This window comes from Corvus moneduloides, chromosome 1 (assembly GCF_009650955.1).
Source record: "Corvus moneduloides isolate bCorMon1 chromosome 1, bCorMon1.pri, whole genome shotgun sequence".
Classification (NCBI taxonomy): Eukaryota; Metazoa; Chordata; class Aves; order Passeriformes; family Corvidae; genus Corvus; species Corvus moneduloides.
In genome coordinates, this window is record NC_045476.1 from 70,035,888 (window position 1) to 70,063,457 (window position 27,570).

At 38.2% G+C, this 27,570-nt stretch overlaps 1 long non-coding RNA gene across 1 annotated transcript in view; it reads left to right on the forward strand.

Moving 5' to 3' along the window:
• The first annotated feature begins 3,570 nt into the window (after positions 1 to 3,570).
• The window catches only part of LOC116446687, a 64,980-nt gene continuing 40,980 nt past the window's right edge, over positions 3,571 to 27,570 (forward strand). Inside the window, exon 1 of the long non-coding RNA XR_004241313.1 lies at positions 3,571 to 7,879. This is a non-coding gene — a long non-coding RNA (uncharacterized LOC116446687). The remainder of the gene's footprint in view (positions 7,880 to 27,570) is intronic.

Sequence of the window (27,570 nt, forward strand, 5' to 3'; positions counted from 1 at the left end):
TGGCTGTCCCTTTGCTGTTAATGGAGGAGTTTTCTAGATTTGTGTTTGGTAATATACTGCTTATTTCACTGACTTCCTCTTACATTAAGTCCGCTCTTGTTTTTTGCACTTTTTTCCATCAACAAGATCTTACTCATCTGTCATTCTGGCCTTTCTGGTGACAAATATCATCCCATGAGTAATTTTAATGGATTTTTCCCCCTTTATTTTTTTTTCCCATTAACTCCTCCCCTTGGTTGCTGCTCTTGCTTAAGGCAATTTTTGTTGAAGCCTTCTGGCTGACTGCCTAGCATTTGGCTAATAACTCTGTGCAATTGTCAGCTTCATACTGTTTCAGCATTTGAAATCAAATTCTCTTTCCTCATTTTATATGGGTCTGTGGTTTACTAGTTCATTATGCATAGAATCTAATCCACTTATGCTGTAAGTAGCCTGGAGACAGAGCTGGGGTTTTTTAACATCATGTTGTATTTTATTTATTGAGCATAATTCAGTTTGAATGAAATGAAATGAAATAGTCAGAATGGTTCTTGTGCTTCTGCAGAACTTTCTTATCACAGTACATTTTGTCAGTTTGATTTATTTTATCTGTGTATTTACAGTTGTTGTGACAACCCAGAGTTGCTTTACTAGCTACAGTAAAAGTATCTCATCCTCCTGGAAAATACTCCATATTTCAAATTACACAGCTTCAGGCTGGACCTGAGAATTGCACAGGCGAGTTTTGATTTAAAGTGTTGTCTGCTGGCTCTCTCTCAGTTTTCTTTTCCATTTTTTTTTTAGGCATGCTTTTCACTGGGAAAGTAGCTATCATTGCTGAATATCAAGGTCCATTAGACATAGACAAATATTGTTCATATGAAAAACACTGAAACAAAGAGCCAAATGTTCATATTTAGGTGCCTGAAGTTATGACATGGGCTTTTGAGATCATTAAGAGTGGGATGTGCTCATTCTGCAACATCTGAACATAAAAACATTTCAGTGCCAAATTTAAGCCACTGTGTTTTGTCATTCTGACCTGTATAACCCAGCACACAAAATGGAAAAACTGGATTGGACCTGTCTGTTGATGGTGTACTGCTGTGAGATATAGCATTGGCTTCTGTAGAAAGCCTTCATTGTATGGATTTTCCAGGAATGAGAGAGTGTGATGGTAATGTTGTTCAGACCAAGGCTCTGACATGAAATGCATGGGAGGCTTAAAGAGCCTTCAGCAAAATATGTGTACTAAAGTGAGAAAGAAGAAATACACTGCCTTGAGAGATGCATCTGAAACCTTGCCTTTTCTCAGTAGCGGAGATAAACAACATTTGTAGCAGAGTAAGGGAACTAGGTAACACGTGAGAATATTATTTTTGTTCTCAGAAGAGTTATAAATGTTATTCATTACGAGAAAGCTTTCCTAGTATGTATACTTTTCTAAGATAGTCACAGGCCTTCATATGTATCATATGACCTTTCTATTGGGAAATTACAATAAAAATAAACCTAGAGCATTTCCAGCATGACCTTGCAACAAGGAATGTTACTTCTTTCAGAAATTGAGTTCTTTCAGTGCAGTGTTATCAAACATTGTTTCAATAATTCATGTATTCAACTAATAGCTTTTTTAATGTTAATATTGCTATATTATTGTTTATGTAGCAATAATATCCATGTCTAGTAGCCAAATATCCAGTTGTTCTCATAGAGCAATTTTGTGCCATTCAGCATGGTTTTATTGTATACATTAATTGTGCACTCAAGCAATATGACAGGGAGATACAAGAACTCTGAACTGCTCTCAGGTTTTAAAGTAAAAACTGGTTTCACTCCAAAGATACGTATTTAAGATCTATCTTTAAGTCTAGCTTAGAGTCCTTTGCTCTTTCATCTCTGAATCTGTTAGCTTCATAAAATGCTAAGTTTTTGTTTATTCTTTTCCTAGCTATATCCTGCATCCCATAGCTTCCACTAGGAAATTGTTTTTACTGAGTAAGCAGTAAATAGATGTAAATGCTGCTGTTCATATTGGCACTGTGTGTACATATTAAAGACTTTTCTCACATGTGCCTTAAAGTTGCAAAGTCACCGTGTGTTTAAATAATATGTTGAACAGGAAGAAAATATATTTTATTAATTTAACTGCATATGGTGGGCCCTGAGCCAATAATGTGCCCTTGTGGCAAAGGAGGCTAATGGAACCCTATACTGCACTAGGAGGATGCACTGGGAGTAATCACAGCAGGTCTAAGGAGGTGATCTGTCTCCTCTTTTAGCACTGGTAAGGCCACGCCCGGAGTGCTGTGTCCAGTTCTGGGCTCCCCAGTACAAGGGAGATATGGCCATAGTAGAGAGAGTCCAGTGATGGGCCACAAAGATGATCAGGGAACTGGGGAATCCTTCCAGTGGAGAAAGGCTGAGAGAGCTGGGGCTGTTTCACCTAGAATAGATAAGGTTCGTGGAAGACGTTATCAAGATCTTATCAGGTATCAAATACCTGAAGGGAGAGTGAGAAGAGCCAGGCTCTTTTCACTAGTGCCCAGTGACAGGACCGAAGACAAGCTGAAACACGGGAGGTTCCCTCAGAACATCAGGAAACACTTTTTCTCTGTGAGAGTGACCAAACACTGGCAAAGGTTGCCCAAAGAGGTGTTGGACTCTCCCTCCTTGGAGATATTCAAAAACCATCTGGACATGGTCCTGGGTAACTGGCTCTAGGTAACCCTTCTTGGTAGGGGGCCTTGAGCCAGATGGACTCCAGAGGTCCCTGCCAAAACCAACCCTTCTGTGATTCACTGATGTCTGTACAATCTTGTTTTCTTGAAATACTGCATTAAGTTTTCAGCTTATGACTGTATCGATTCATTGGTACTTCCTTTTTACTCATACATACAACTTTTGGAACTGGCCTGTACACTGAAGACATAGATCTTTGAAAGTAGAAGTTTCCCTAGATTTTGTGGGGAAGACTGAGCTAAAATGGTGATTCTTTGATTCTTGCTGTAATGGCTTTCCTGTATAGCTTTAATTAGCCAGTGATATGGTTTTTTGCTTCCAATTAATCATCACTCTCTAGGAGTGATTCAGTAATTTCACATTAGCTCATTTGATATTGAGTGTTCTGAAGATGCTTTCTGAATATCAGTAAATGAAGATTCAAATATATACAAACATACAAGATTTTAAATATTCATCAGTTACTTATGGAATTGTTGTATAACTAGAAATCAGGTCTCATCAAGATTCTCAGCCTTATATATTTATGTTAGTCCAGCAACTCATTTCAGCATGAGACTCCCTGGGTTTTTTTTCACTATGACAAGCCTAAATATGACTAGGAAAAAAAATGTAATATACATAATATTTTATGTACGTAGGTGTACATGTGTGCATTTATGACTTCGTGCAATGGCTGTAATACTTACATTTTTGCAGTAACAGAGGAAAGTATTAGATATTTAATTTATTAGACAATTTTATTTTTTTAGAAAAAATTCAGTGTCTTCAAATTGTCAGCTAGCCTGAAGAACAGACACTGAAAAATGAAAAGCAATCCAGCTTTGTTTACTAAAATTTAGTGATTCTGTTGAGTTCATAAGATTTGAGTTTACATACAGGCATTGATGATGCCATTTGTCTGTTCTGTATTTGAGTTTACATACAGGCATCGATGATGCCATTTGTCTGTTCTGTCATTACCAGAATAAGAATGCATCACCTTCATTCTCCTGTTAGAAAATCCTTTTCAACAGCTCTCACTTTACGTTTCCTTGGTTTTCATGCTAGTCAAAATGAAACATAGCCTCCCATAGAATGCATCTTATTATAAATACAGACTAAAAGGCAAAATCTGTATGTCTTTTGCATAAGAGATTCATACGTTCCTTTATTCAAGGAAAAATCTGCAGTTTTAAGATACCAAAGTTAAGTTGTTCTGTGAACAGTGGAACTAATGAAGTTTTTGAAACTATTTTTGTCTCTCACATTCCTTAGTCCTTCCCATTCTCAGTGCTCAAGTACTTCTTCCAGCTCCTTCTCATGTCTTTTGCCAGTTTGGCTGAGAATGTGGCAACATATGCCTCTGCTGAAATAAGTGTGTGCCGATTGTCTGTTCATTATATCCGTGGTGATTGGCCAACTGGCTGAACTGCAACTGGCTTTTCCTTAGTGGGAGCACTAATTTCAATCCATCTCCAGCAATCAGTTTTCACAAAATGTATGGGAATTTGCTGTCTTTGAGAGCAGTGTATCTCTCTGAAGTTTGAAATGCTCAATGGACTCACAGGTTTAGGAAGGGGAGGCCTTGCAGTACAGTGCCTTGTGAGCTTCCTTATTCACTTCCTTGGAAAAGCAGGTCCAAAGTTACTGTCACATAATACTCTCATCCCAGAAAAAAAGAATCTCAAAGTCCATCAAAGTTAATAAAATTATCAGAATTATTAGATCTAGCTTAAATTACTCAAGGCAACAGAATAGCTTTTAATTTTGTAGTGTCATTAGAGGGAGAACCATTTGCAGAGTTTTAATACCTATTGAAGTTACTGAGGTTACATGAGTGTAACTTCATGGAATATTTTAAAATTTTAGAAGTTTTAAAAGGCTATTATGCTGTCTCTTCCATAACAAGCGAAGGATGAATCCTGATGCAGGAAAGCAAAATGCTCAGGTTATAAAATGACAGATATATCTCTAAAAGGACTTTTGTAGTCTCATGAGGTTAAAAACATAGGTGGTGAATGGTCAGATCCACTGATACACAGGCCCAAGGCAGACTCTCCCATTTTTCTGAAGAGAACTCTTTTCTTTAAGGATGCCATGACCTGAAATATCAAAGCAGTACACATTTTTGTCTAAGGCCAGCTTGCATCTAGAGAGCCTTTATGCTGCCTGTAAGGCAGGATTATTATTTTCCCAGTACCACATCTGTGTTAAGTGATTTCAAGGTGCTACATTCCAGACATTGCAGGATTTCTTGCTGCCTCAGTGACCTGGAAGTCCAAAGCTTGCAGGCTTCAGACATGAAAGTCCTCCTCATCTTCCCTGGAGCATGGGAGCTGTCTAACAGAAATTCATCAGCCTGCAGAGTCTGACAGGTGAACAACGTTCCTGCTGAGCAATTTCAGAGAATAGATGCATTCTTCCATCAATTATCTTCTGTCAAATTGGCATTTATCATTTGAAACCTGTTTTCCAAGAATTTTTCCATCCAGCTCTCACAAAGAGAAAGAGTGGAGTTGAATATTAATATTCCTTAATTTGCTTCTTTGTCGTGGTGCCTTCCTTTAAGAAATTAATTTTTCATTTTCTCCTTTTTATACAGCTTACAGCTTGGTTAAGTTCGTTCCATTTATCAACTGTTAAAAGTGATTTGATATAAGAAACAATACTCTCAAATGAACAAAATTACTTTATTGCCTATAAACTGTAGCAGTGATCTGTGGCATACTGAAACAGGACTCCCTGTTGATAGTGGGAAAATTATGCTTTGTCTTGCCTAAAGACTGCTTTCATCAAAGCAATCTTGAGTTTAAGGTGCAGTAACTATTACAAAAGCTTTTCAGAAACATATTGGAGCTGAAGTAACAGCATCCTACTGATTTTTGGGATTAAAGAGGTTTAATCATGTTTCTGTGGTGGGTTAATTGTAGCTAAGGACCAAGTTTCTGCCCAGCTACTCTCTTACTCCCCACTCCTCAGCAGGACAGAGGGAGAAAATAAGAAGAGGAGTAGCCACAGGAAAGTTCATGGTTCAAGATAAAGACAGGAAGATTAGTTACCATTTACTGTTATGGACAAAATAGACTTGGTGAAAATTAATTTCATTTATTCCAAATTAAAATACATTTGGGTAGTGAGAAAGAAACGTTAAAACACCTTTCCTCCCCCTTTCCCCATGCTCAGCTTCACTCCCTTATACCAAACTTCTCTGCCTTGTCCTGGGAGGGCAGAGGTGAGGACGGGTGTGTGCATTACAGTCAGTATACAGTTATTTTCTCTTTGCCATTCATCAAATCATAGAATCATAGAGTAATTTGTGTTAGAAGGGACCTTTAGAGGTCATCTAGTCCAATTCCCATGGAATGAGCAGGGACATCTTCAATTGGATCAAATTACTCAGAGCCCCACCCAACCTTACCTTGAATATTTCCATCTGCCACCCCTCTGGGCAACCTGTTCCAGTGTCTCACCACCCTCACAGTAAAGAATTTCTTCTGTGTACCTAATCTAAAACTTTATTTTAGTTTAAAATCATCACCCTTTGTACTATCCCAACAGGCTCTGCTAAAAACTTTACATCAAGTACAGTTTCTTATTCTTTTCCTTCCTCTAATACTAAAATGCTGGTAATTGAACAATATGTAAGAATAGTAGTTGTATCAGAGTAATCTCAGTGTTATACAGGGTATTGCCAAGACTCAACTTTTAACATTAAAGGTAGACACTCACAACTGTCTTAAAGAGCATTCCTGGTTCCTGGTCTCTCCTTCTCTGTGGAGAAGGACTTAGTGAGACATTCCTTTTCAAAGATGGAATCCAACCACAGGCTGGGGCCAGTTCCCAGCTCTGTCAGTTCATTTCTTTAGCAGGTTTAAAATCAACTGATTAGTCGCTATGTAAGGGATCCCTTTCCATCTCACAGACTCAAATGTGGAATTCATTGAGAAGTTCAGGGGGATTATACTGGCACAGTCATAGCTGTCTTCAAGAAAAACTGTGATAGCAAAAAACCGTCAGACCAGCACCCGCTTCTCATAGATTTGATAAACTTACTTGTTCCCCTAACCCACTTTGCTGTTTGACACTGGTCATATCCTGGGTTTGTACATGCAGTGGGAGCTTATGCACTTCCAAACCTCCCAGCTTACTATAGGTTGCAGGAAAATACTGTGGCCTTTCTGGGCCCAGATGAGCTGTTCAATGTGCCATTGCAGTGGTGGCACTTAAAAGGCCACATGCTCTGGCCACCCAGGCAAACCCATGTCATAGTTGACATCCTGACTGTCCTGCTTAACACAAAAAAGTTAAAAAACATAGCTAAAAGTTAAAAAACACAGCTGAAAAGGAACTTGAGGCCAGGTAGGTGGTGTTTAACTAAACCTAAACCTTCTATCTAAATGAAGAAGCAGTCTCACTGGCACCAAAAACCAAATGATTCCCTCTTCTTTTAAAAAATGTGCGATTTGTAATGCCTATTTTTCATTAAATTCATCTTTGTTAATAAGATCTATAATTATAAAGCAGGAAGGCGTAACGAGATTGGCTGATTATAATGCAGGGACCATAGATGAGTATTTCTAATTCCTCAGAGGATGAATCTCGCTGGTGATGGCCCCTAGCATGCTTAGAACTGCTAAACTGCTGTTTCTAAACATCTTTATTTTGAAAGAACTGTGTTTCAAGAGATTAAATGAGTTTGGAATGCTCAGCAGCTTATATTCTAGCTGCCATTTGCTTTCTTTTTGGTTTTAATTTCTGTCTCTAGCAGGATCACAATCTAGTAAGAGAGACTCTCAGTGGAATATCTGTGGTACAGCTCCACTTCTATGGCTGCAATCTCTGGATCAAATCCTGCACGTATTTAATGCTTCCACTATTTAGATTTGTTTCAATATGGTGGTTTATTTGAATAAGAAAAGCATTGCTGCATCTCCTGGTCTGGTGGGTGACCTGAAGAAAATTTTCATTTCATTAATATCTTGATGTGTGAAATTGAGATTATGTTCCAGATCTTCAGTCTCTTTCACTTAGGATTCCCAGAATGTATCCCAGGTGCTTTGAGTTGAAGATTGGGATGAAGAGCAACATCTTGTACAGTGGACGTTGTCCTCAGCTCTGAACTGATGTCTAGCTGATGGGAAGCTGGCAACGTACTTCTTTCACCCTGCTCCTTAAGGTAGATACCCCTCGCAAGTTCTCTTCCTGCCCATCTCCTTAGCAACATGCTAACATTCAAATGAGAATGTAGTATCTATAGCTATCTAAGGGTTGCTGTCTTTCCTATTCTAAGCACTGCCTAATTTATTCTCTCTTCCTCCTTATCGCTGCGTGGAGGTCTTTGCATTTTAATGTTAAAAAAAGTTGTCCATGAAGTTTTGAAGGGCTGACTGGTACTATGATGAACTAAAACAGATGGCTGTACTTGCTTAGTGGAAGATACCAAGTACACAGCGTGTAAAACTCCATGATCAGTGGACTTCTCAATAGGCAGAATTTGGAAAGACTGTCAGCCCCAGGTTGGGGAGAGGTTAATGATATCAGACCCCACAAGGTAAGGTTGTATCTCAGGGTAGCAGATCAAAGAAATCAGAAATATAATGTATTTCCATGTTTTATCTGTCACCACCTGCTAAAGTTAAGGCTGCTCAGGTAGCTTCAAGAAAGCAGCCTCAAAGCAAACAAACTCAGGAACTGGTGGAAAAGAGAAGAGAATATCTGGGACTTTGCCTCTCTCCATTCTAAGAGCACAGCATAAAGTGCTTTCCTCTCCCAAGTATGTTATCAGTATGGCTGTTGATTCTTGTGGGCTTAGCAGGTAGATACTGAAATATCAATTAGTGTGGAGAGTTCAGAGCAGGGCCACTCTATCAGATATTGTACAAAGGTAACTTGCACAGTAGAGTTTTTAGCTGATGATCTCACACTCTAAATAGAAAACAGAAAGGATGAGAAGGAAGTAGTACATTTACTACAAGCCAAGGTGTGGCTGCAGATGACATGATGGTTTTACAAGACGAAGAGAATTTTTCAATTAAACATCCAGGTTAGATTGTCCTAGGAGGATTGTAAGAAGGAAGATGAGAGTGAAGAGAGAGAACAAGATTAGGGGAAAAATATAAAGTGTGTGAATTAAGGATATTACAAAGAAAGGATCTTCTTCAAACCATTCAGCACTATACAGCAATAACAATATCCAGAGCAGAACTTCTAGTGAAGAATATGACTTTTGAAATTCCCTACTGCAACACTTCCTGAGAGTGTTTCCTATTTCCATCTGAGAAGGAACTTGTACAGATGAGTGTTAGACTAGAGGATAGGATCAGAAAAGAGAACATGACCATGATCCAGGTATTAATGCCTTCATAAAACAGAACAAAAGGAATGGTTCAGTCCCATAAACAATTAGAGGAATAAGAAGGAAAATAATATAAAACATACCTTCTGTTTCAGATAAGGTTAACAGAGAGATCAAGAGTTTGCAGTTATAGTGGTTTTCTGTTAGTCCCATGGAGAGCCAAAGGCTGCAGTGTGATTTTATCTCTGACTAGAATCGTAGAATCATAGAATCCTGCAGTATTCTGAGTTGGAAGGGACTCACAAAGATCATTGAAGTCCAACTCCTGGATTACAAACTTGAAAATCCACAGACATAGAGTAAATATTAGGCACAGACAAAATAAACACTGTTAAACTGGGAGAAGACCTGAAAAAGAGCTTCATCTGGGGATTGGAAGAGCATCTAAATAAATGTTTATTTTTTCTTTGTATGATACATCCTTTCTGAACTCATAAATAAGCATGATTTAAAGGCAAGTATAGCAGTGTTTCAAAATCTTGGCCATTATATTGAGAGAGTAACCTTCACAGAGAGTTTGCCAACTTGAAATTTAGGCAGTGCAAGAACATGCTCAGGTTTGGCTAGTACACTTTTCTTCACGTGTCATTGTAAATAGTGCTCTTTAGACTCATGTATTCCATATCAGGTATTTTTTTCCTCCTTGCTTTGTTGGAGTCACAGAGAGAGAGGGGAACTACCAAGGGTAAACTGAAAGTAGCACTCTAAATTTCATAAAATTACATGTCCTAGAAGCTGTGAACTCTTTCACTTTTAATTTTACCCACATGGATGTTTTTAGAAAGTTCAAAGGATCTATTTTTACATGAATAAACAAGGCAATGATTAGCCTTTTAATACAGAGTTTATTCTGCCTCATGTTTTAGGTCAATTTTCCCAACTCCAAAAAACCAATAATGTTTTTTCAAGTTTCTGTGGAGACATAGACACCACCCACTTGTTTAATCTAGACTACTAATGTTTGCTCTACCCTAGAGCAATTGTAAAGCAAAATAGTTTTAGAAGCCTATTGTAAATTGGACACTATCATTTCATAGCCATAGAAAAAAGCAACGAAAATTTAAAATATCTGAAATGACAGGGATTTTAGGAGTTTTAAAATGACAGCTGGGTATATTCTAACCTGCATGGGTGGGAATCAGGTCTCTTTCTCTTGTGAGATTTCAATGTCCCTTACAGATTTATTTTGAAAAAGGAACAGGGAGTCAAGTTCATGGAAATACTTCAGTGTTTGTGGTGTTTCACTGGATATGTGAGTTACAATGCAGAATTCCAAGCTGTGTAGGTTTACATGGCAATGAGAGAACTGAGCCAAGCTGAAAATAATTCCTTGGATCTTTTAGCCTTGCAAAACAGAAGGACTAGAAATATTACAACCTGCTGAACTCTTTGACAAAGAGATTAGAAATACAATGTCCTGCTGAATTCTCTTGCAAAGAGACTATGACAGTAACAATCAGGAAGAAGAGCTTTAAACAAAATGCTAAAGTAGTGAAACAGCTTTCCTGCTCAGCACAGCATGAGGCTGAAGTGCCTGACCTGGCTCTGAGGAGCTGCTGTATTCTCCCAGAGTATAGGCAGAGAACAATACGGGAATATTCCTGAAGTGCATTGGCCTGAGTGGCACTGGGCATTCGGAAGGCTCTAACATGGCTACTTTCGCCTCTGAGTTGGTTATCTCTCTATGCCATAACATTACATTGTGTGCACACAAATCCTAAGGAAAGCAGTTTTTCTACGCTGTAATTTTTGTTGGGGAAAGTAGTAAGAACATGTGCTATCAAGTTGATTTTACTTCAAGTGTTTGCCAAGTCAATGTTTGCTTCAATTCAATTGCTATGTTGCGTTGGATGAAGCTAAAATAGTGAGAACAAAGCCTTGTTCTAGGGAAAAAAACTATCTTTTTCTCATTCTACTAAAAGCACATGCAATTTCTGGAAGTTTATAGAATATAATACTTACAAAGTTATTCTCCTCTTTGCAAAGTTCAGAAGTTTCAGAGTTGCTTTATATCTTTAACAGTATTTTGAGCTAGGTCAGGTTTTTGCTTTTCTGCAATTCATGCACCAAAGAAATGACTTTTGTGTGGCTTCACACCAGTGGACTATTTGTGACATAACACAGTATTATAGCTGCTTTGATGATATTGCTATTGACAGCATATTAGGGAGTCCTTCCTTTTGTTTTATCTACCTCTTCCTCCCTATCTCAGTCTTGAATCCAGGGTTTTTTTTCAATTATTGTGTCCTGCTTTTAATTAATTTCTTTCTAGAAGGTGCATTCATTTATCCAGGTTCACTAGAAGCAGTTGTCAAACCTGATATTGGAGCCTTTAACACCAAAGATTCTGTGTGTCTTCAAAACTGCAAGGTGTTTGACATAAAAGGAGGAAGGGAAATAATAGCACATGTTTTATAGAGGAGTAAATATGAAGAAGTCTGCCCATGGTAGAGTCAGTCTGGGAAGTGATGTTGGACTGCTTTGGTACTTTTTAGTCTCCCATTTCATGTCTACTTCACCAGCCTTTCTGTCAACTGTTAGAGTTGGGCAAAGTTCTTCAAACAAACACAGCATCACTGGAAAAAATGGTTCAAATCTCCTAGAAGAATTCTTTAGACAAGAGAATTGTTGTTGGTGGAAGCTTGTGAATTCACACAGTGATCTTTAAAGAATAGCAGCTCCACTGATCGAGCTAAATCATGTTATGTTAATATCCATATTATGAGGGATAGAGTACTACATCCAAAGCCTGAACGTGTTCATTGAAAACTGATTATTCTTTTTTTACAAGAAAAATATGTTTCTTTTGTAATAAGATACAAATCCTGATTTCCATGGGTTTATTCCATCTTTTATTTTATTACAGTTTACAAAATTGTCCAGATTTTCTTATAGATTAAGATTCCATGCATCATTTTCTGCCTAAGTTGATTCTATTCAGCTGGCTTTGACTCTGTGTCAAAATTTTCTGACAAAATATTACATGTCAAAGAGCTTTGAAAAGTCAAGAGACTAAAGATGTTTTGTAATCTCTTCATATATGTAAAATGTATTTGATGAAATCAAATAGAGCTACTTTTTAAAATTCTTTCTAGCCCAAGTAAAAGTTTCACCATCTGTTACGGCTTCACAAAATTCTCATAAAATATCCATGATGACAAATGACTTCATATACATAATGGACTTGTGATTTCTTTTGCTGAACTTATCTTTAAATTAATTACTAAGCTTGCTACAAAATAAAGCAGTAGTGAAATGTAAATTCAAAAAAACCCAGTTAAGTGTACCTTTTCATCAGTGACATTAATCTTTAAAATGCAATACTGTGAGCACTACAATTTTTTAAATTACTTCCCCTCTGTAGGGGCTTATTATCTAATTATATATTAATATTAGCAGGATGATCAAGTTTTATGTCACTTTCTAACTTCCTGAAGATACATTTGATTGACATAATTGGGCTTTTGGTTACAGAACAGCATCTGTTTCCCATCTCAATTATATCTGTGTAAATCCAGAGAAATGTATGTTTTTTCAGTTTAGACACTTGCCTGTGAAAATGTTCCATAATCTAGAAGCACTTCAATGTTTTTAGTCCAGAACATCTAAGAGCTTTTACTATTATTATTATTATGTGAAAGGTATTTCTTGTTAAAAGGTAATAGGGAAACAAAAAGAGAAATGGGGAAAAATGTCATTGGCTTTTGAGAGGTGTAAAATACTGCACAAAGTATGTAGGAGTTGAATGGGGATGAAAATATGGGGTAAAACACAGCTATTATATTTCCTTTCCAAAGTTCTTTTATCAGGGTATGTACACTGAAACAGTGTTTTACTGTAATTCTACCTTTCTTTTCCCTCATTGCAACTCATAATTTTAAGAATGAGATCAGTCTGGCAAGAATGCATATTGAACATGAAGCAAAAAATGGAGATAGAATAAAATGCAATATCGAGATCAGCAATTTCGTTGACTTACTTCCTACATCAGTCCTTGGAGAACACCTTTACAAGAATTAGTCCTATGTCCGGATGTTGTTGCATTTTTATTCAGTTTAACATGCCAATTCAAATGCCCTTTAACAACACTTTACCAAGTACTGTGTTTATAATGCAGTTTGCGCTCTTTGAGGTTTTCCCTACATTTAATAATTTGATACATTGGCTGAAAGCTGCATTTATTTCAGAAACTAAAAAATGGCTGCAATCTTCAGTTTATTTTTGGAAAAGTACTTGTTTGATGATTTTGTGAAAGGCATTTCTCCTGTCTTCTTGCCAGAGGCAGGCAAAGTTTATGCAAATGGTAATTTGAATGCTGGCTGTGATTTAATAACGGGGATGGTCTCAACTTAGAGTGAAATAACTGGAAGGCATTAGTAATATAACAATCTACAAAAAAGAAATGCCAGTTATTACTGTGTTCTTGCCTGAAGGAATTAAATGTGGTTAATATTTTAGAGATCGAATTACTCTTTATTCTGCCCATCATAATTGGAAAACACAAATAAATCTCAGTAATCTAACAGTTACAGTTTTAAATGGATAACCTGGCTTTGGGTTCTAGAAAATGCTTCCCACCTGGTGTACAATCATCTTCAGACACTGTATGTCTGTATGTCTGTCTCAGACAGTCCTTCTGAGCCACCAGAAAATGGAGGAAAAGCCAACTCTCAACATACAAGCCTTTACTGAAGTGCCTGTTAGGGCAGCTTTTTCAAAGTTTGGCTTTGTGCTGCAGGGGACGATATGGATGTGTTTTCCCCACAACTGCGGAATTGTATTAACGACCCGGTTCTGAAGTTCTCTTTAGGTGTCAATGACAAAAGTAAAATTTTGCCCTAGAACTAAACAAGATCCTCATTACTTTGTCAAGCGTCAAAAGGAAGATGTTAAAATGCAGTTAGCTGAACTACCAGAAGCTACTTATCTAAGCTGGAAACCTTATTTTAGAGTCTTTCTAATGTTTTTGCTTTCTCTCCTTAAAATCAGCACGAAATAAAGTTTCTGCAAATACCCACTCCGTTTAACAACAGGATTGAGGCAAGAATTAATTAAGAATAATTAGGCCAACTCAAGGCATAGTAGAGACACGAATTCACCACTTAGAAAAGGAACTTTTAAGGTCAGGCATTGGGTATCTCCTTAGTGACAGGAATGGAGAGATCTCATAAATGCATAACTGATAATCTCTGTAGCATCACGAAGTATCACCATGTTACTGTGATCAAACACCACATGGTTGTATGTATTCCTGAAGGATATTAGCTATATATTATTCTAAACTAAGTGGCACATTATAATATCACACCTCATTCCAGAGAGAAAAATGGCATTAAAGTGGGCTGCTTTATTGAGAGGTTGTTTATGTTTGTTTCTGGTTCTGGTTTGAATGCTCCATTTGGTTGTATCATTTTCTGGCCTTATCAACAAAGGAGCAAAACTACAAAATTTTCCCACATTGGCTGGGATTAACGGAGATGAAACCCAAATCCTGTCTATGATTTCTGGGTCAAATTTGAGACTGTACATAAAGATTGCAAGTTATTCCAGCCACCAGTGAGCATTGGCCCTTGGAACAAGATTATAGATAAACTAGAGGAGTGGCCCCCAGATGCGCATGCTGCAGGGTGTCAGGTCTCACTTGGCTGTTTAGGTCTGCTCCTGCTGCACCTTACTGTTTGCTAATGTGTCGTGTTTTAGCCTCTTCATACTAGATTTATGAGGAAAAGGGCTTATGAGCAGCAGTGTAGTGGCAAAAGTGCAACCATGTGTTCTAAGGTGGGTAGTGCAGTAACAGTGTCCCAGTATTACTTTGCCAGTGGAACTGTATCACAAAAATATCAGCTGGCTGAAGGGAATGCAAATACAGGACTGCATTTTTTTCCAGTTTGCTCCGTTTGTTCCTAGATGCTGTTTCTGTGAATTACAACAAGGATTGTTTTGTCCAGATGCAGGTTCTTTTATTATTTTCTGTGATCAAGCAGTTCACTGAACCCTTTTGTCATGGCGACAGATTGTGTTGTGAAGTTCTTTTAGGGTAATATCACAATCACCTTGCCATATGATTTCCCTCTGATGCTGTGCTTGCTTGTATCTTAAATGCCCACACATAATAGCCTTTTCCTTCTGGCTGTAATAATAAGAAACTCCCTTGTTATGAGATATTGCACTTGTTTTTTTCACGCCATCAGCTTCACTTCCTTTTCTGCACACACAGCATAAAATACTGTGTTTATTTTTTTTTAAGTATGTGTCAGTTGAATTCTCTGGGTTTTTTCCCCAGAGACTAAGGTCTGCAGCAATAAAATTTCCAGGATCTTGTGGGTCTTATCGTCAGTGTAATTTGTTTGCCATGTAACCTAAGTAGTGTTTCTGATATGCTTGGAGGAATCTGAGCGTGCATTTCTATGTTCCTTTTAGGGGAGCCAAGAGCATAGCTCCAAGGTTTTAATATAATTTAGATTCAGGTTTTATGTGACTGATTTTTCTTTCAACTGAGGTACTTCTAATTTCACAGAGAGGAGAATCAGGCCTTGAAGCTAGGGACTGCCTCCAAATACAACTGCTTTATGTTGTAGAAACCATAAGAGATATATAGTAAATACTGCACCAAAGTGCTGAAGTTTTAGGATAGAGCTGTAATGCAGAATAATTCTTTCTATGTGGTTTTTGCTTTACCTCTACTTTTTGTTTGTGGTAAAACAATTGTTGTGTTTTCAGTTAATATGATCTAAAAAATCTCTTGACGAAAATGAGTACTGCTCTTCTTTATTGCCTAGACAGTATCTGTGGCCTATCTCTCTTGCATAAGCAGATTGCACAGTAGTGAGTTATCTTTCATTTATGTCAACTTAACCAATCTGACAATATGAGGGGGTCAAAGATAATTTAAACAAATACATAAATATTTGAGTATTCAAATTCTCATCTGTGCAGGTGTAGTAACTTATACATTATATATATTTATATATAAATTATATATTAATGTATATTAATACACACATAAAATATATATATTAGTACACTTTGTTGATGTCATCACCATGGCCTATTAAATAAGGCCTTACATGTCTTCTGATAAAGAATTTGTCTTGTTTTGTTCTTAGAAGAAAGGAAGAATGGAGAAATATTTGCACCTAATTTTCCCTGGTCTATTCTCTAACTGCTATTTTGATTCTGTGATCTCACTGTTTCTGTAAATCAGTTTTTTCCTTAGTCTAGCACATGAACTTCCTGCTGCTGATAAGAGAGCACTGGGACTGCACTGGCCATTTCACAGTCAGGTGATTGTTTATCAATGTCAAGAAACCTGGGAGAAATGGCTTCTTCTATTGAAAGGAGTATCTAGTACCATTACTTGATATAGCAGTAATGTCTTTCAGAAATTCTTGTGTTTCTTAGTAATATGGGATGGTCTTTAAGAGTCGTGTGCTTGCATGCTGTGAATTGTGCATGTTGCAGTTTCGATTGGTAAGGTTGCCAGTGGTTACTCATGGCGGCTTTTGGCCACTTTGCTAACACCTCAGTCAGAGTTTGAGCTATGTCCTCTCATACCTCCTCTTCCCAGTGTCCTGCATCTGTCCTGTGAGTGGAGGCTACTCCAGGCACCTTCCCCATCCTCCCTGCTCAGAACAGGGATCACCTGGCTTCTCCAGTACTACTATCCCTTGGTCATTCCAAATATTTTCCCTTATGCATCACCCTTTATAAGCCAGTTTCCTCACCTGTTTTCTCTGACCCTTCTAAACCATGAAACAAACCACATGCACATCCCTGCAGTCAGTGTAGTTTCCTAAGGGTAAGACCTATTTCATCCTAATGACTTCAGCAAGTGTATTTCAGAGTGCTTTCAAAGGAACTTTTTAAGTCTGACTTGAATTTTGGTCTCATATAATGAGTTATCTCAGGCATCTTCCTATCCTACACACAGTATGTGTGTGTATATATGTGGTGGCAGAAACATGCTGCTGCAGTAACTTCCAGGAATTAGATGTCACACATGAAGTTGTCCAGCACTCAGCAGCTGTGTCTGTATCCTGTCTGTCAAAAGATTTAACAGGCAGTTATCAGCAGCCTGTTACTGTCAGTGACAATCTACTGTTAAACAATAAAAAGTTTGTTATGGTGAAAGCATCCTCTAGGAATTTGTATTTGTCCGGTGACTGGTACTTAGCGAAACCAGTCACATGTATTATTGTTCATTGCAATAGGTGTCTCTGTAAAGTGACATGATTTAAGATGAAATATAGCAACCTAATGAAACTCCAGCAGTATTTGTGTTTCAACAAATTCTTGCACATTAGGATTAGAAGCAACATGTGTCAAAATATGTAAGGTTCTGAAAGCACATTGTCACTTTATTGAGAAAGCCGATGATTCAAATGTGCTCTGCTGTAATGATGGTACACTTGGAGACTGAAATAATTTAGAAGTTGAAAGTCTTGTATATGGCACTGTCATAATAAAGAGTCTTCTGGTGTGAGTGAACATCACCTGTGGAGACAAAGCTAGTACCAACCTTTCCTGGTGAGAGATAAATATAGAATCACAAAATGGTTAAGGTCAGGGAAATCTGGTCCAGCATCCCCACTCACGCAGGGTTACATAGAGCCACTTGCACAGAACCATGTCCTTGTGGATTTTGAATATCTCCAAGGAGGGAGAGCCCACAACTTTCCTGGCAGCCTGTGCCATTTCTAGCATGTGGTGGAGTGTCACTACAGAGGTATGATGCAAGAAAAAAAAATCTTTTAAATACTTACAAAAACCCACTCAGCTCTGTGGAAGCAGTTCCAATTGCTTCCTTGAAACACAGGAGAAAATGTCTCTTTTTAAAGTAATGAATTTTGTAGCTCTGACTTGTAACTTTTGGCAGCATGGAGATGGTACCAAATTAAACCTCAGACCTACCAGATGAGCCCTATTGCTGCAAAACCATTGCTTGTCATTGATGGGGAAGTGTTTTATTCTAGTTGCAACCATTTCCAATTTTTCTACCTGTGCAAATGCCTTTTGTGCCTTTTGAAGATTTTTGTATAATCCCACAGGGAATATTCTTTGGGCAAACTTGTTAAATTTAACAGTAATCTGATCAATAGGAAAATTGTAACAGCTGCATTGGGACAAAAATAATTGTTTTATAAAGAAAGAAAAATTAATATTTTTAAGGTATAATATGAATCTTTATTCAGCAAATCAGTCGATAATATTTGTGGTTCTTCCCAGTACATCAAAGCCTCCCTTTCTTTCCTCTTCCCTGGTAATTGCAGGAAAATATGCATCTCTACAAAACAGGCCAAATGCACATCCCTGTAGGCGGTGTAGTTTCCTAAGGGTAAGACCCATTTCATCCTAGTGACTTCAGCAAGTGATTTCTGCTGAAGAACTGGAAAATGTTCTTTCCTCTCAACTAGCAGAGCAGAATGACTTTCTGATGTCTGTAATTCCACCAATCCACTTAGAAAAAAAACCCTGCATCTGTGATGGTGGATTAATTTCTTTTGTCCGTGCCATGACTTTGAAGAGGACTTGTGCTCCCAAATCATCTAAATGCAGTTGCAAATGCCACACCAATCACACTACTGCTGGAAGAGACCTCTGTTCCCAAACAGCCCTATTTGCCATTTTGGTTTTGGAGTGAAACATAGTAAATCACAGCAGCTGCTAGAGAGTGAATATGGATTATTGACCAAATACCAGATATTTGGAAGTTCTTTTTTTTTTCCTTTTCCCCAGAAGATGTGAAGAATTTGGGGAATTATTATTATTTATTTACCATGGAGCAAAGTGTATCAGGCATACCAGTATATGTGGGCTTCTGCCCCTGGCTTCCTTGTGAAATAAATCATACCATCTTATTTCTGCATCTCAATTTTACTGCTCTGTGTGGATCATTTATATAATGCTATGGTGTTTGACATGAATAGCAGTTTTCCCTTTCCTGTTAAATTGAGGTTAACAGTAGTACCATTTATGCTGTAAATTATAGGCCCTTCTGTAGCATTTTTTTGTGCCTAGAACAGATGGGAGCTTGTTTTCAAAACTCTTACAAATTGTTTGTTTACATTATGTTTCCATCCCTTTATCTCAGTAATAGTACTACTTCCAGAATTTCATTTTTGTGCTGCAGACTTTTTCCACCCCTCCTCTCTCTGTTTCTGAGAAACTGTTAGGCTGAGATAGATAGTCTGAAGGTATGTGCTGAAAAGATGGGATACTGTACCATTTTGGAAGAGTATTAAAGAATCTTCCTGATACTCTCCAGTGCCTAGGAACTTGGTATTGTATAACATGCATACATACATGCACTTGGTATAACCCACTGCTGCAGGAATAGGATCATGGTATTCTTATTTCTCCTTACTCTTGTTTCACCGCTCTCTTCCCTCATTCCATTAGGAGTGTGCTTTAATGCATCCATCCGCTCTGCATTCATGCATTCCCGTGACCCAAGCACAAATAGTTAGAAATAGTAAAGTAGAAAATTCTCAGCCAATAAAAGATCTGAGGAAGTGCAATGACTTTTCAAAAGTACCTTCTGGTCTAAATATTATGAGATTGTTTGCATTCTTTATTTTTGACTTCCTGATTGTGTTGATGGGTGTTTATTTGGAGGACCGAGGGCTGATGTCCTCTAACATGTTTGTCTTTCTGAGTGGAAAATCCCTACCATCTTTGTTCATATGCTTGCTTTCCTATTCTTCTATCCTGTTTTAGCCCCTGCCATAAGGTGGTGGAGAGAAAGCTTGCATTTCACATGCCATTCACAACATGGAAATCAGATGAAGATAGTGCTTGCAAAAAGTAGTCCATAACCAACAACTTTCCCTAAGCTAAAATATATTTAGAACCATTCTGAAGGGTGGAAGAATTGTGAAAGGAAAGCATATCACTGTTTTCCAGCCTCTCTGGCCATTGGATTTTTATAAGTTCCAAAAACTGGGAAAGTCTAAAATATATAGTGTGCCTGCAGGATTCAACAATCACTTAATTGTTTTGTCTTCTGAAAACAAAGTAATGAAAAACAAGTTCCTTTCTAAAGAGTTCCAGCTCTCTTCATGAGCATGTATTTCATCCAAATAAATCAAACTACTCTGAAATGCCTTCTGGCATGTGATGTATTGTATTATAATATGATAAATTTGCAAGCAGAAGAAAAACACGATGGTGTGAATGATAAAAAGTGAGCTTGCTAGGTCTTCAGTAGAGATTATCCTGCATAGTGGAATGGCTGTCTTTCTGTTGAGCTCTTCAGACATGAAAAAGTCCATATTTGTCAGTGTCCATAGTGCCATGTTGATCAATACTCTCTGTGAGCCACAGCTCTCCCAGCAGAGATGTGGAATCATGTGTCTCTGGGAGCAAGTGTGGGAGTAGATGGGAGAATAGAACTGAAATGGCAAGCAAAAATTATTCTTTTGAGCACATGTATTAAAAATTGTGTCCCTGGAAATGGTAATTGATGTCAGTGAATTAAGAGAACTTTAAAACCAAGTGCAAGCACTAGAAACATGTGGTGGGCATTTTGCAAGTGCTAATAGAGAGTCCTCATCTAGAAGACTTGTTCTGTACTTAATTATGTATGCAAACATGCACAGATCCTTGTTAAACCTTGTTAAATCAGTATCTTAGTCTTTCTTCTATAAAAGAAAAGACTTCAGGATAAAGATGCTCCCGGTGAATACACATAATTCCTATGAAAATAAAAAATGAAAGTGAAATCACATGGTATAGGTTCTATGTACATTTCTGGTACGGACTCTGGCAAAACTGCATAACTTTGCCTCAAAGTTTCTGTGGCATCACAGAAAACCCTGATCTACAAATGTGAATTATCTTTGCTATTCAAATCTGTGTTAAATTACAGACTCCATTTTGTATACTAAGCATTAATTGCATGCATTACAGCTTCACCTTTACTGATGTAGACTGGGAATGCCAGTATAAATTCATATGCTCTGCAGAAAGCCATCAGAGAGTTTCTCAGGCCTTGAAGATTAATTATTTAAGTAAGAGTAGACAAAATATGGACTATTGCTACAGGGAAAACAGTTTTTGAGGTTCGTATTTTAGATAGCCAAGAATCACCGTGAAAGAAAGCTGTGAGAAAGGGTCAGGGAGGTTACCTCATTTAAGGGTGGAAAATTCATGATTGAAATGGCTTTTTAGAAAAGGACTTAGGAATTGGATCCTGAGGAATAACTGCTTGGGAAGACAATGGAGAGACAGAGAATTTCACTTTCTGCGGAACAGAATTTCCCCACTTTTACTTATTTACCAGCGCTCGGTGATTGATGTCTGTACACATTGTCATTTTTTCTAATGAGCAGAAAAAAGTGGGCTCAAATTTGATGATAAGGACAGAGCTGTGGCTCCTAACTCAGCCAGACAGTTGCCTCGCAAGGCACTGGCTGGAACAGCTCCTGTTCTTTGGGAGCCTTCAAACTTGCCCTGCTCTCCTTCCTCGAGCACCCAAAGACAGGGAGCTGCTTTCTCACGCCGTGTGAGCCATACTCCTCTCCCTCTTTCCTCAAGTCTTGTTCACTTGCAGATTGTAGAAACATAATTCTTCTGCATTTCTATGACAGTAAATATTGTCTTTAGAAGAAAATGAGCAAAACAAGATAAGACAGGTTTTTGTCAGTTGCCGAATAGATTTTTCCCACAGTCACAGGCTCTTTCTGTCAGCCCACAGCTGCAGGTGATTTTGCTGTATCCAGCCTTGTGTGTGCTTTGAGCTATGTGGTATGAAACACTGCTAAATGCATAGTTATTTTCTGTCTGAAAAGAACATAACATGAAAGGCAGACTTTATGTGATGGTAATGTGTGTTACGTATTTGATAGAAACTCTGACATTGTATGTACTGCTGAGCAACCTGGTCTAGTAGAAAGTGTTCCTGCCCATAGCAGGGGACTTGGAACTAGATGGTCTTTAAGGTCCCTTCCAACCCAGCCCATTTTGTGACTCTGAGACTCTGTTACCCGACTAAACTGGGTAGCAAACCATTTTTTAAATTCCTTTAAAATTTTTGTGTTATAAGAAAGACATCATTGTTATCCAATAGAGAGAAAGGCGGTGTGTAGGAATGTATTCATAAAATAGGGCCTCTCACATTTTCAGGTTGTTGACCAAAAGTTAGTAGAGAAGCTATTTTCTGTCACAGACTCATGTCATTCATGTGTCAACCACAGCAATGGGTGATATGGTAAACTGAGACTGGAAGAAAACTAAATACACATATCACTTTTGTGTAATGTCCTTTAGACATTGTCTAATGTCTAAAGCATTTCTAAAAAGCCTGTCTAAAAGCATTGTCTAAATCATATCTGTCTCATTTATCTAAAGCAAGGTGAATAGGGATTATTTTCTTTCATTTTGAGAAACATTTACAGTAGTCTTCAGGACCTGATAGGTTTTCTTCTCTTGCCTATCATTTCTCCACACTGCACATACATTGATGTCTGCTTTTCATTTTCCCTGTTTTTTGCTCAGCTGTCTGACCTTATTGTCTCCATTAAGTGTGCTGTGCCCTGGTTTCTTTTTTTTCCTGCTTTGATTTTCTTATCTTCACTCTCCTGCTTCCTTCTCTGAGAATGTATTCCTGAAAGATTACTGCCAGGGAGTATGACCTAGAACAGTAGTACTTAGTTTATCAGTTACTACGCTACAGGCATGATTAAGTCCAGTACAATATAAATGCAGTTATCCAAAATTTTTGTAATTCTTAAGCTTTCTGTGAAAAAATTAAATTGGATTAATTAATTCAGAAACTAGTGAGAAAAATTCTATTCTCATGTCAATCTGAGTGTGGGCAAAAACAGTGTGTACACTGTTTCTGGCATGGTACTTTTATTGTCTGTGGAATTTGCTGGCATATTGGGATTGACCATGAATTTGTCAGTTTGCAGCAAGGACCAGTGGCTCCCTAAGGGATGCGACTGATCTTTTCCATCATTAGTTTTGGATCGTAATTTGCTTTTTGTCCTTTGATTGTCTCTGCAAAGACATCACTTGTGAGGCTGTCAGGTGTTCAGTAGGAATTGGAGTTGCACCTACAGTAAATTTACCAGTAGCTCATGAAATTAATCAGAGAGCCCTTATAATAATTTCACAAGTCTTACTCATTTAACTTGGTAAAAATATCTTGCTTTTATATGGAATGAGTTCTACCCTTCAAATGATCCAAGTATTTTAAAAAAGGCAAACTAATCTGGTATGCTTTAAAGCAGTTTATTCATTAGTTCTGTTGTACAGTCATGATATACAGTCTTTCTTTTCACTTCATAACTTTGTTATAGGTAAGACTGATTTATTGGCAGACCACAGGATTACTATTGTGTACTATTTACAGAAAGTGTCATAAATAATATGGCCTGAAATGTCCCTCACAGATACAGAGGACTATAAATTACAGAAAGTCTTTGTGTAAAGACATTCTACAGTGAGCTAATTAAGGCATTCAGGCATAAAGCTGATAACACAATGAAAAAAAATTAAAAGATACAGCATAGTGAGAAAATCTATGCTTGTGACTGAGATTTGAAAAGAGAATGAATTGATGAAGCAGAGAGAAAGAGGCAATCTGTTTCAGATGGCAGGTTACAGATGAGAAGGTGTTTACAGCAAGTGCAGTAAGTGTGAAGGAACAGAAAGAAGCCTGGCTCTAAACTGCAAAAGAAACAGAAGAGGGAAGAGAAGTGTGTTGAACTAGACAAAATCCCTGGGTTTGGAAAGTAAGAACAAGAGAAGGCGTCTGTCTGGATCATGTACTGTGTGGAAAGCTGATCTGAGCCAGAGTTGAAGAATCAAAGTAGTAGTGAAGAAAAGAATAGAAGATGAGATAAGTCTGCAAAGGGGCTATTGCAAAAGGATGGCATTCAAAGGTGTGCTTGTGGGGAAATGATATGCAGGTTTGTGCACTAGAAATTGAATCCTGTCATGTGTTGTGCTATTGCACATCAACAGCAAAAGGTTGCTGAGTCTATCCTTTCAAATATCTTTCTAACCACATAGGCAACTGAATAGAATATTTTCTTAATGCTCAGAAACATCCTGTCTGGGGAGACTGACCAGCATAAAACTTACTCAGTGTATCTAAGGTGCAATTGTCTGTCAGTGATAACCAAGCTGTGGGCAGCCTGCAGCCATGCTGCAGGCAGAGCCCTGCTCTCCCATTGTTCTCTTCCCTCCTCACATTTGATGCTGCACTTGTAGCATGCAGTGGAACACTCCTCCTGCACTGGTGCAGTGAAGTGCCTGTGTAAGCGTCTGGATGGGTGCAGTGATGTCTTTTCTATCTCTTAGAATATCTCCCAAGAAAGGACTAGAGTTAAGAGCTGGGATACCTGGAAGAGGAAAGTGGTAGATTGCAAGATTCAGGATTTTCACTGAGTGAAAGTTCTCCCCAACAGATCAGCATGGTAGTTGCACACCACAGCAAGTCATGTCATGATGACAGAGCCATAGAATGGATTGGGTTGGAAGGCACCTTAAAGATCAATTAATTCCAACCCCCCTGCCATGGGCAGGGACATCTTCCACTAGATCAGGTTGCTCAAAGCCCATCCAGCCTGGCCTTGAACACTTCCAGCAGTGGGGCATTTGCAACTTCTCTGGGCAACCTGTTCCAGTGCCTCACCACCCTCATAGTATATGATTTCTTCATCATATCTAATGTAAGCCTACACTCTTGGTCTGAAACCATTCCACCTGTCAGTACCTGCTCTTGTAAGTAATCTCTCTCCATTTTTCTCATAGACTCCCTTCATGTACTGAAAGGCCACAGTTCTCTTTTCCAGGCCGAACAATCCCAATTCTGTCAGTCTTTCCTCATAGGAGAGATGCTCCATCCCTCTAAACAACATGGTGGCCTCCTCTGGACTCACTCCAAGAGGTCCATGTCCTTCCTGCGCTGGAGACCCCAGAGCTGGAGGCAGCACTGCAGGTGCGTCCTCACCAGAGCAGAGCAGAGGGGCAGAATCCTCTCTCTCACCCTGCTGGCCACACTGCTTTTGATACAGCCCAGAATTCAATCAGCTTCCTGGGCTGGAAGCACACACTGCCAGCTCATGTCCAGCCTCTCATCCAACACTGTATTTTTAGGCAATACGTTTGCAGAGGTTGATTCCTGTAGGGCATTAAAGGAATTAACGTTGTCTGAAAATATTCTATCTTTATATTCATGAATCATAAGCAAAGAAAGTTATGATCCTTTTCAAAAGAATGACTTAATCTGTGTTAAAAAAAATCAAAAAAAGAAGAAAAAAGAAAAAAAGCAAACCAAAAGTTCCTGCTAGCATAGCCACATGGACTGGAACAGATTTCCATAGAAGTGTGTTATTTCTGGATGTGAGTACTGTGTCTTTGAATAAAATTTTGAAAAACAGTGTGGGTATGCTACTTGTGCACATTTCCAGAAAGATAAAGCTGGTTACAAACAAATGAGCTCAAATAATAAGTAGTTAAAATTTTAAAGAAATAAGAGAGTCCAAGCAGAGCCAGTCAGTCAGTCAATTACAAATAAACTGAAGTAGACACATAAGAAGTCATTTATGCCATGTTCTCTCTGGAAGTCAAAACCTCTTAATTCATAATGGAATGAGGCTCTACTTGAGCACAACTCCAAGTCTGAGTTTGGCTTTTTTCCGCCTAAAGATCTCATTTACAGCACTTTTTTCAACATTTTTTTCAACAACTATTTAAATTTTAAATTCAGAAAATTTTTATTACTGAATGTCTCAGTATTCTTTTCCTAAACTGCAGTGAACACATAAAAAAGAGAAGGGTCATTGTTACACAGATTAATGAGTATACTTTTCAGTGGTGGTCTTGCTTATTCCAATAAAAGAAGATTGCCATGCAAAAGTCAGAAGAATAAAAATGTACCAGTGGCACCTCTACTTTCTGAGACCTGCAGGTTTCCCCTACGCTAGGGACTCATGGCAACAAGGGAGGTAGAAAAACAACTTCCATTTGCAAAGTTTTCACAACTCCTAAAAGCAAAAAATACCTGTAAATCAAATCTGTTTCATATTTCCTACAACAGCCTGAAATCTCTGTTTGCCTATAAACTAGAAAATGGAGCAGGCATAGCTCTCTCAAGTACTATCACTTTTTAATGGTAAAAGCACTTCATTGTTCAGGTTCCCATAATAAATATTCATGCTTTTATGGGTTCCTGTATCTGAAAAACCTGGTTAGGTATGCAGTCAGCCTTTTTTATTTATTTCGTTTTCTTAGGAAAAATTGTTTGGAGATTGGCAGATGAATAATTCTGCCAAGCCTGACACCTTGTGAAGCTAGTGGCTAAAGAATAGATCCATAAAGCTATCATCCTGCACATTTGGAGTTTTTTAGTAAAATTGGCTGGCAGATAATTCATTCACTTAACTTAAACAGAGTTTTTCTTCAGGTACATCTACCATTGTGAGTCTTTTTTGTATATCACAGTTCTGATCCATGAGGTCAGTGGAAGCCTTTGCATTGAAACTGTGCATGAGTTTTGGGTAAGGCAGTAGTCAATTAGCATTTATATGTATAGACAGCTTCAAAGATTTATGTGTGATGGAGAATACGGATGTGGAAAACAAAGATTATCAGTTTGGGTGGAGGCTAGAAACTGCATGCTCCGTAGCAGTGAATGTGCTGTGGGATTTCAACACTTAAGGTTTCTGTAAGAGGCACAAAATGTAACTGCTCACTGGTTATATGCTGCATTTGAAACAGCAAACAAACATTAGAATGGGAAAAATATTCTCTGTAAATAGGCAAGAGTGACTTTCTCACTGAGGCTGCTTCTGTTCAGCAGAAGGAAAGAGAAGTTAAGCTTTCATTTTAATAACTATTTGAAGATTTGGTTTGAATGGATAAAGTTTCCTGCTAAGCAGCTCATAATTTTTTTTTTCATCCCTGTTTGCCTGGCAGATGAACTTGGAGCCAAACAAAGAAGAAAGAAACCTGAAATATTGCAGTTGTGACTGGCAGGGTCAATTACACTGTCTTGATATGAAGAACTGAGAAAGTTCCATGAAAAAAAGATATGGGTCTGAGAAGGTGTACATGGTAAGGATCCCATCCGATCTGTGTACTGCCATAGATTGCTTTCCTCCCTGGGACCAGGCATGTGAGCCTCTGCATAGATACACTATCATTTCCAGGAAATCTCTCTAACTTGTTTTTTCAGACAGAAGTGACGTATTTGGGCAAGATGCTTCATCAATAGTGCCAGTGGCATCAGCCATCCTGTGGGAGATTGACAGTACTGCAGGAGATAAAAAGACCTGTGCAGCTGAAGGCACAGTCCAGTCCAGACTGCTCATGCATACAGCTTTGCATGATATATGCCTCTGGGATGAGAAAAGACAGAGCCATGGAAGCTGTACCATCCTTAGGAACCCCAGGAATTAAGCTGAATCAGCAAAATTTAAGTAGGAATCCAAACCTCCTGCAGTAGTTCGTAATCTAATCTTTGAATCAGGTTTACACTGTGTAGGCACAATTTGATGGCATCT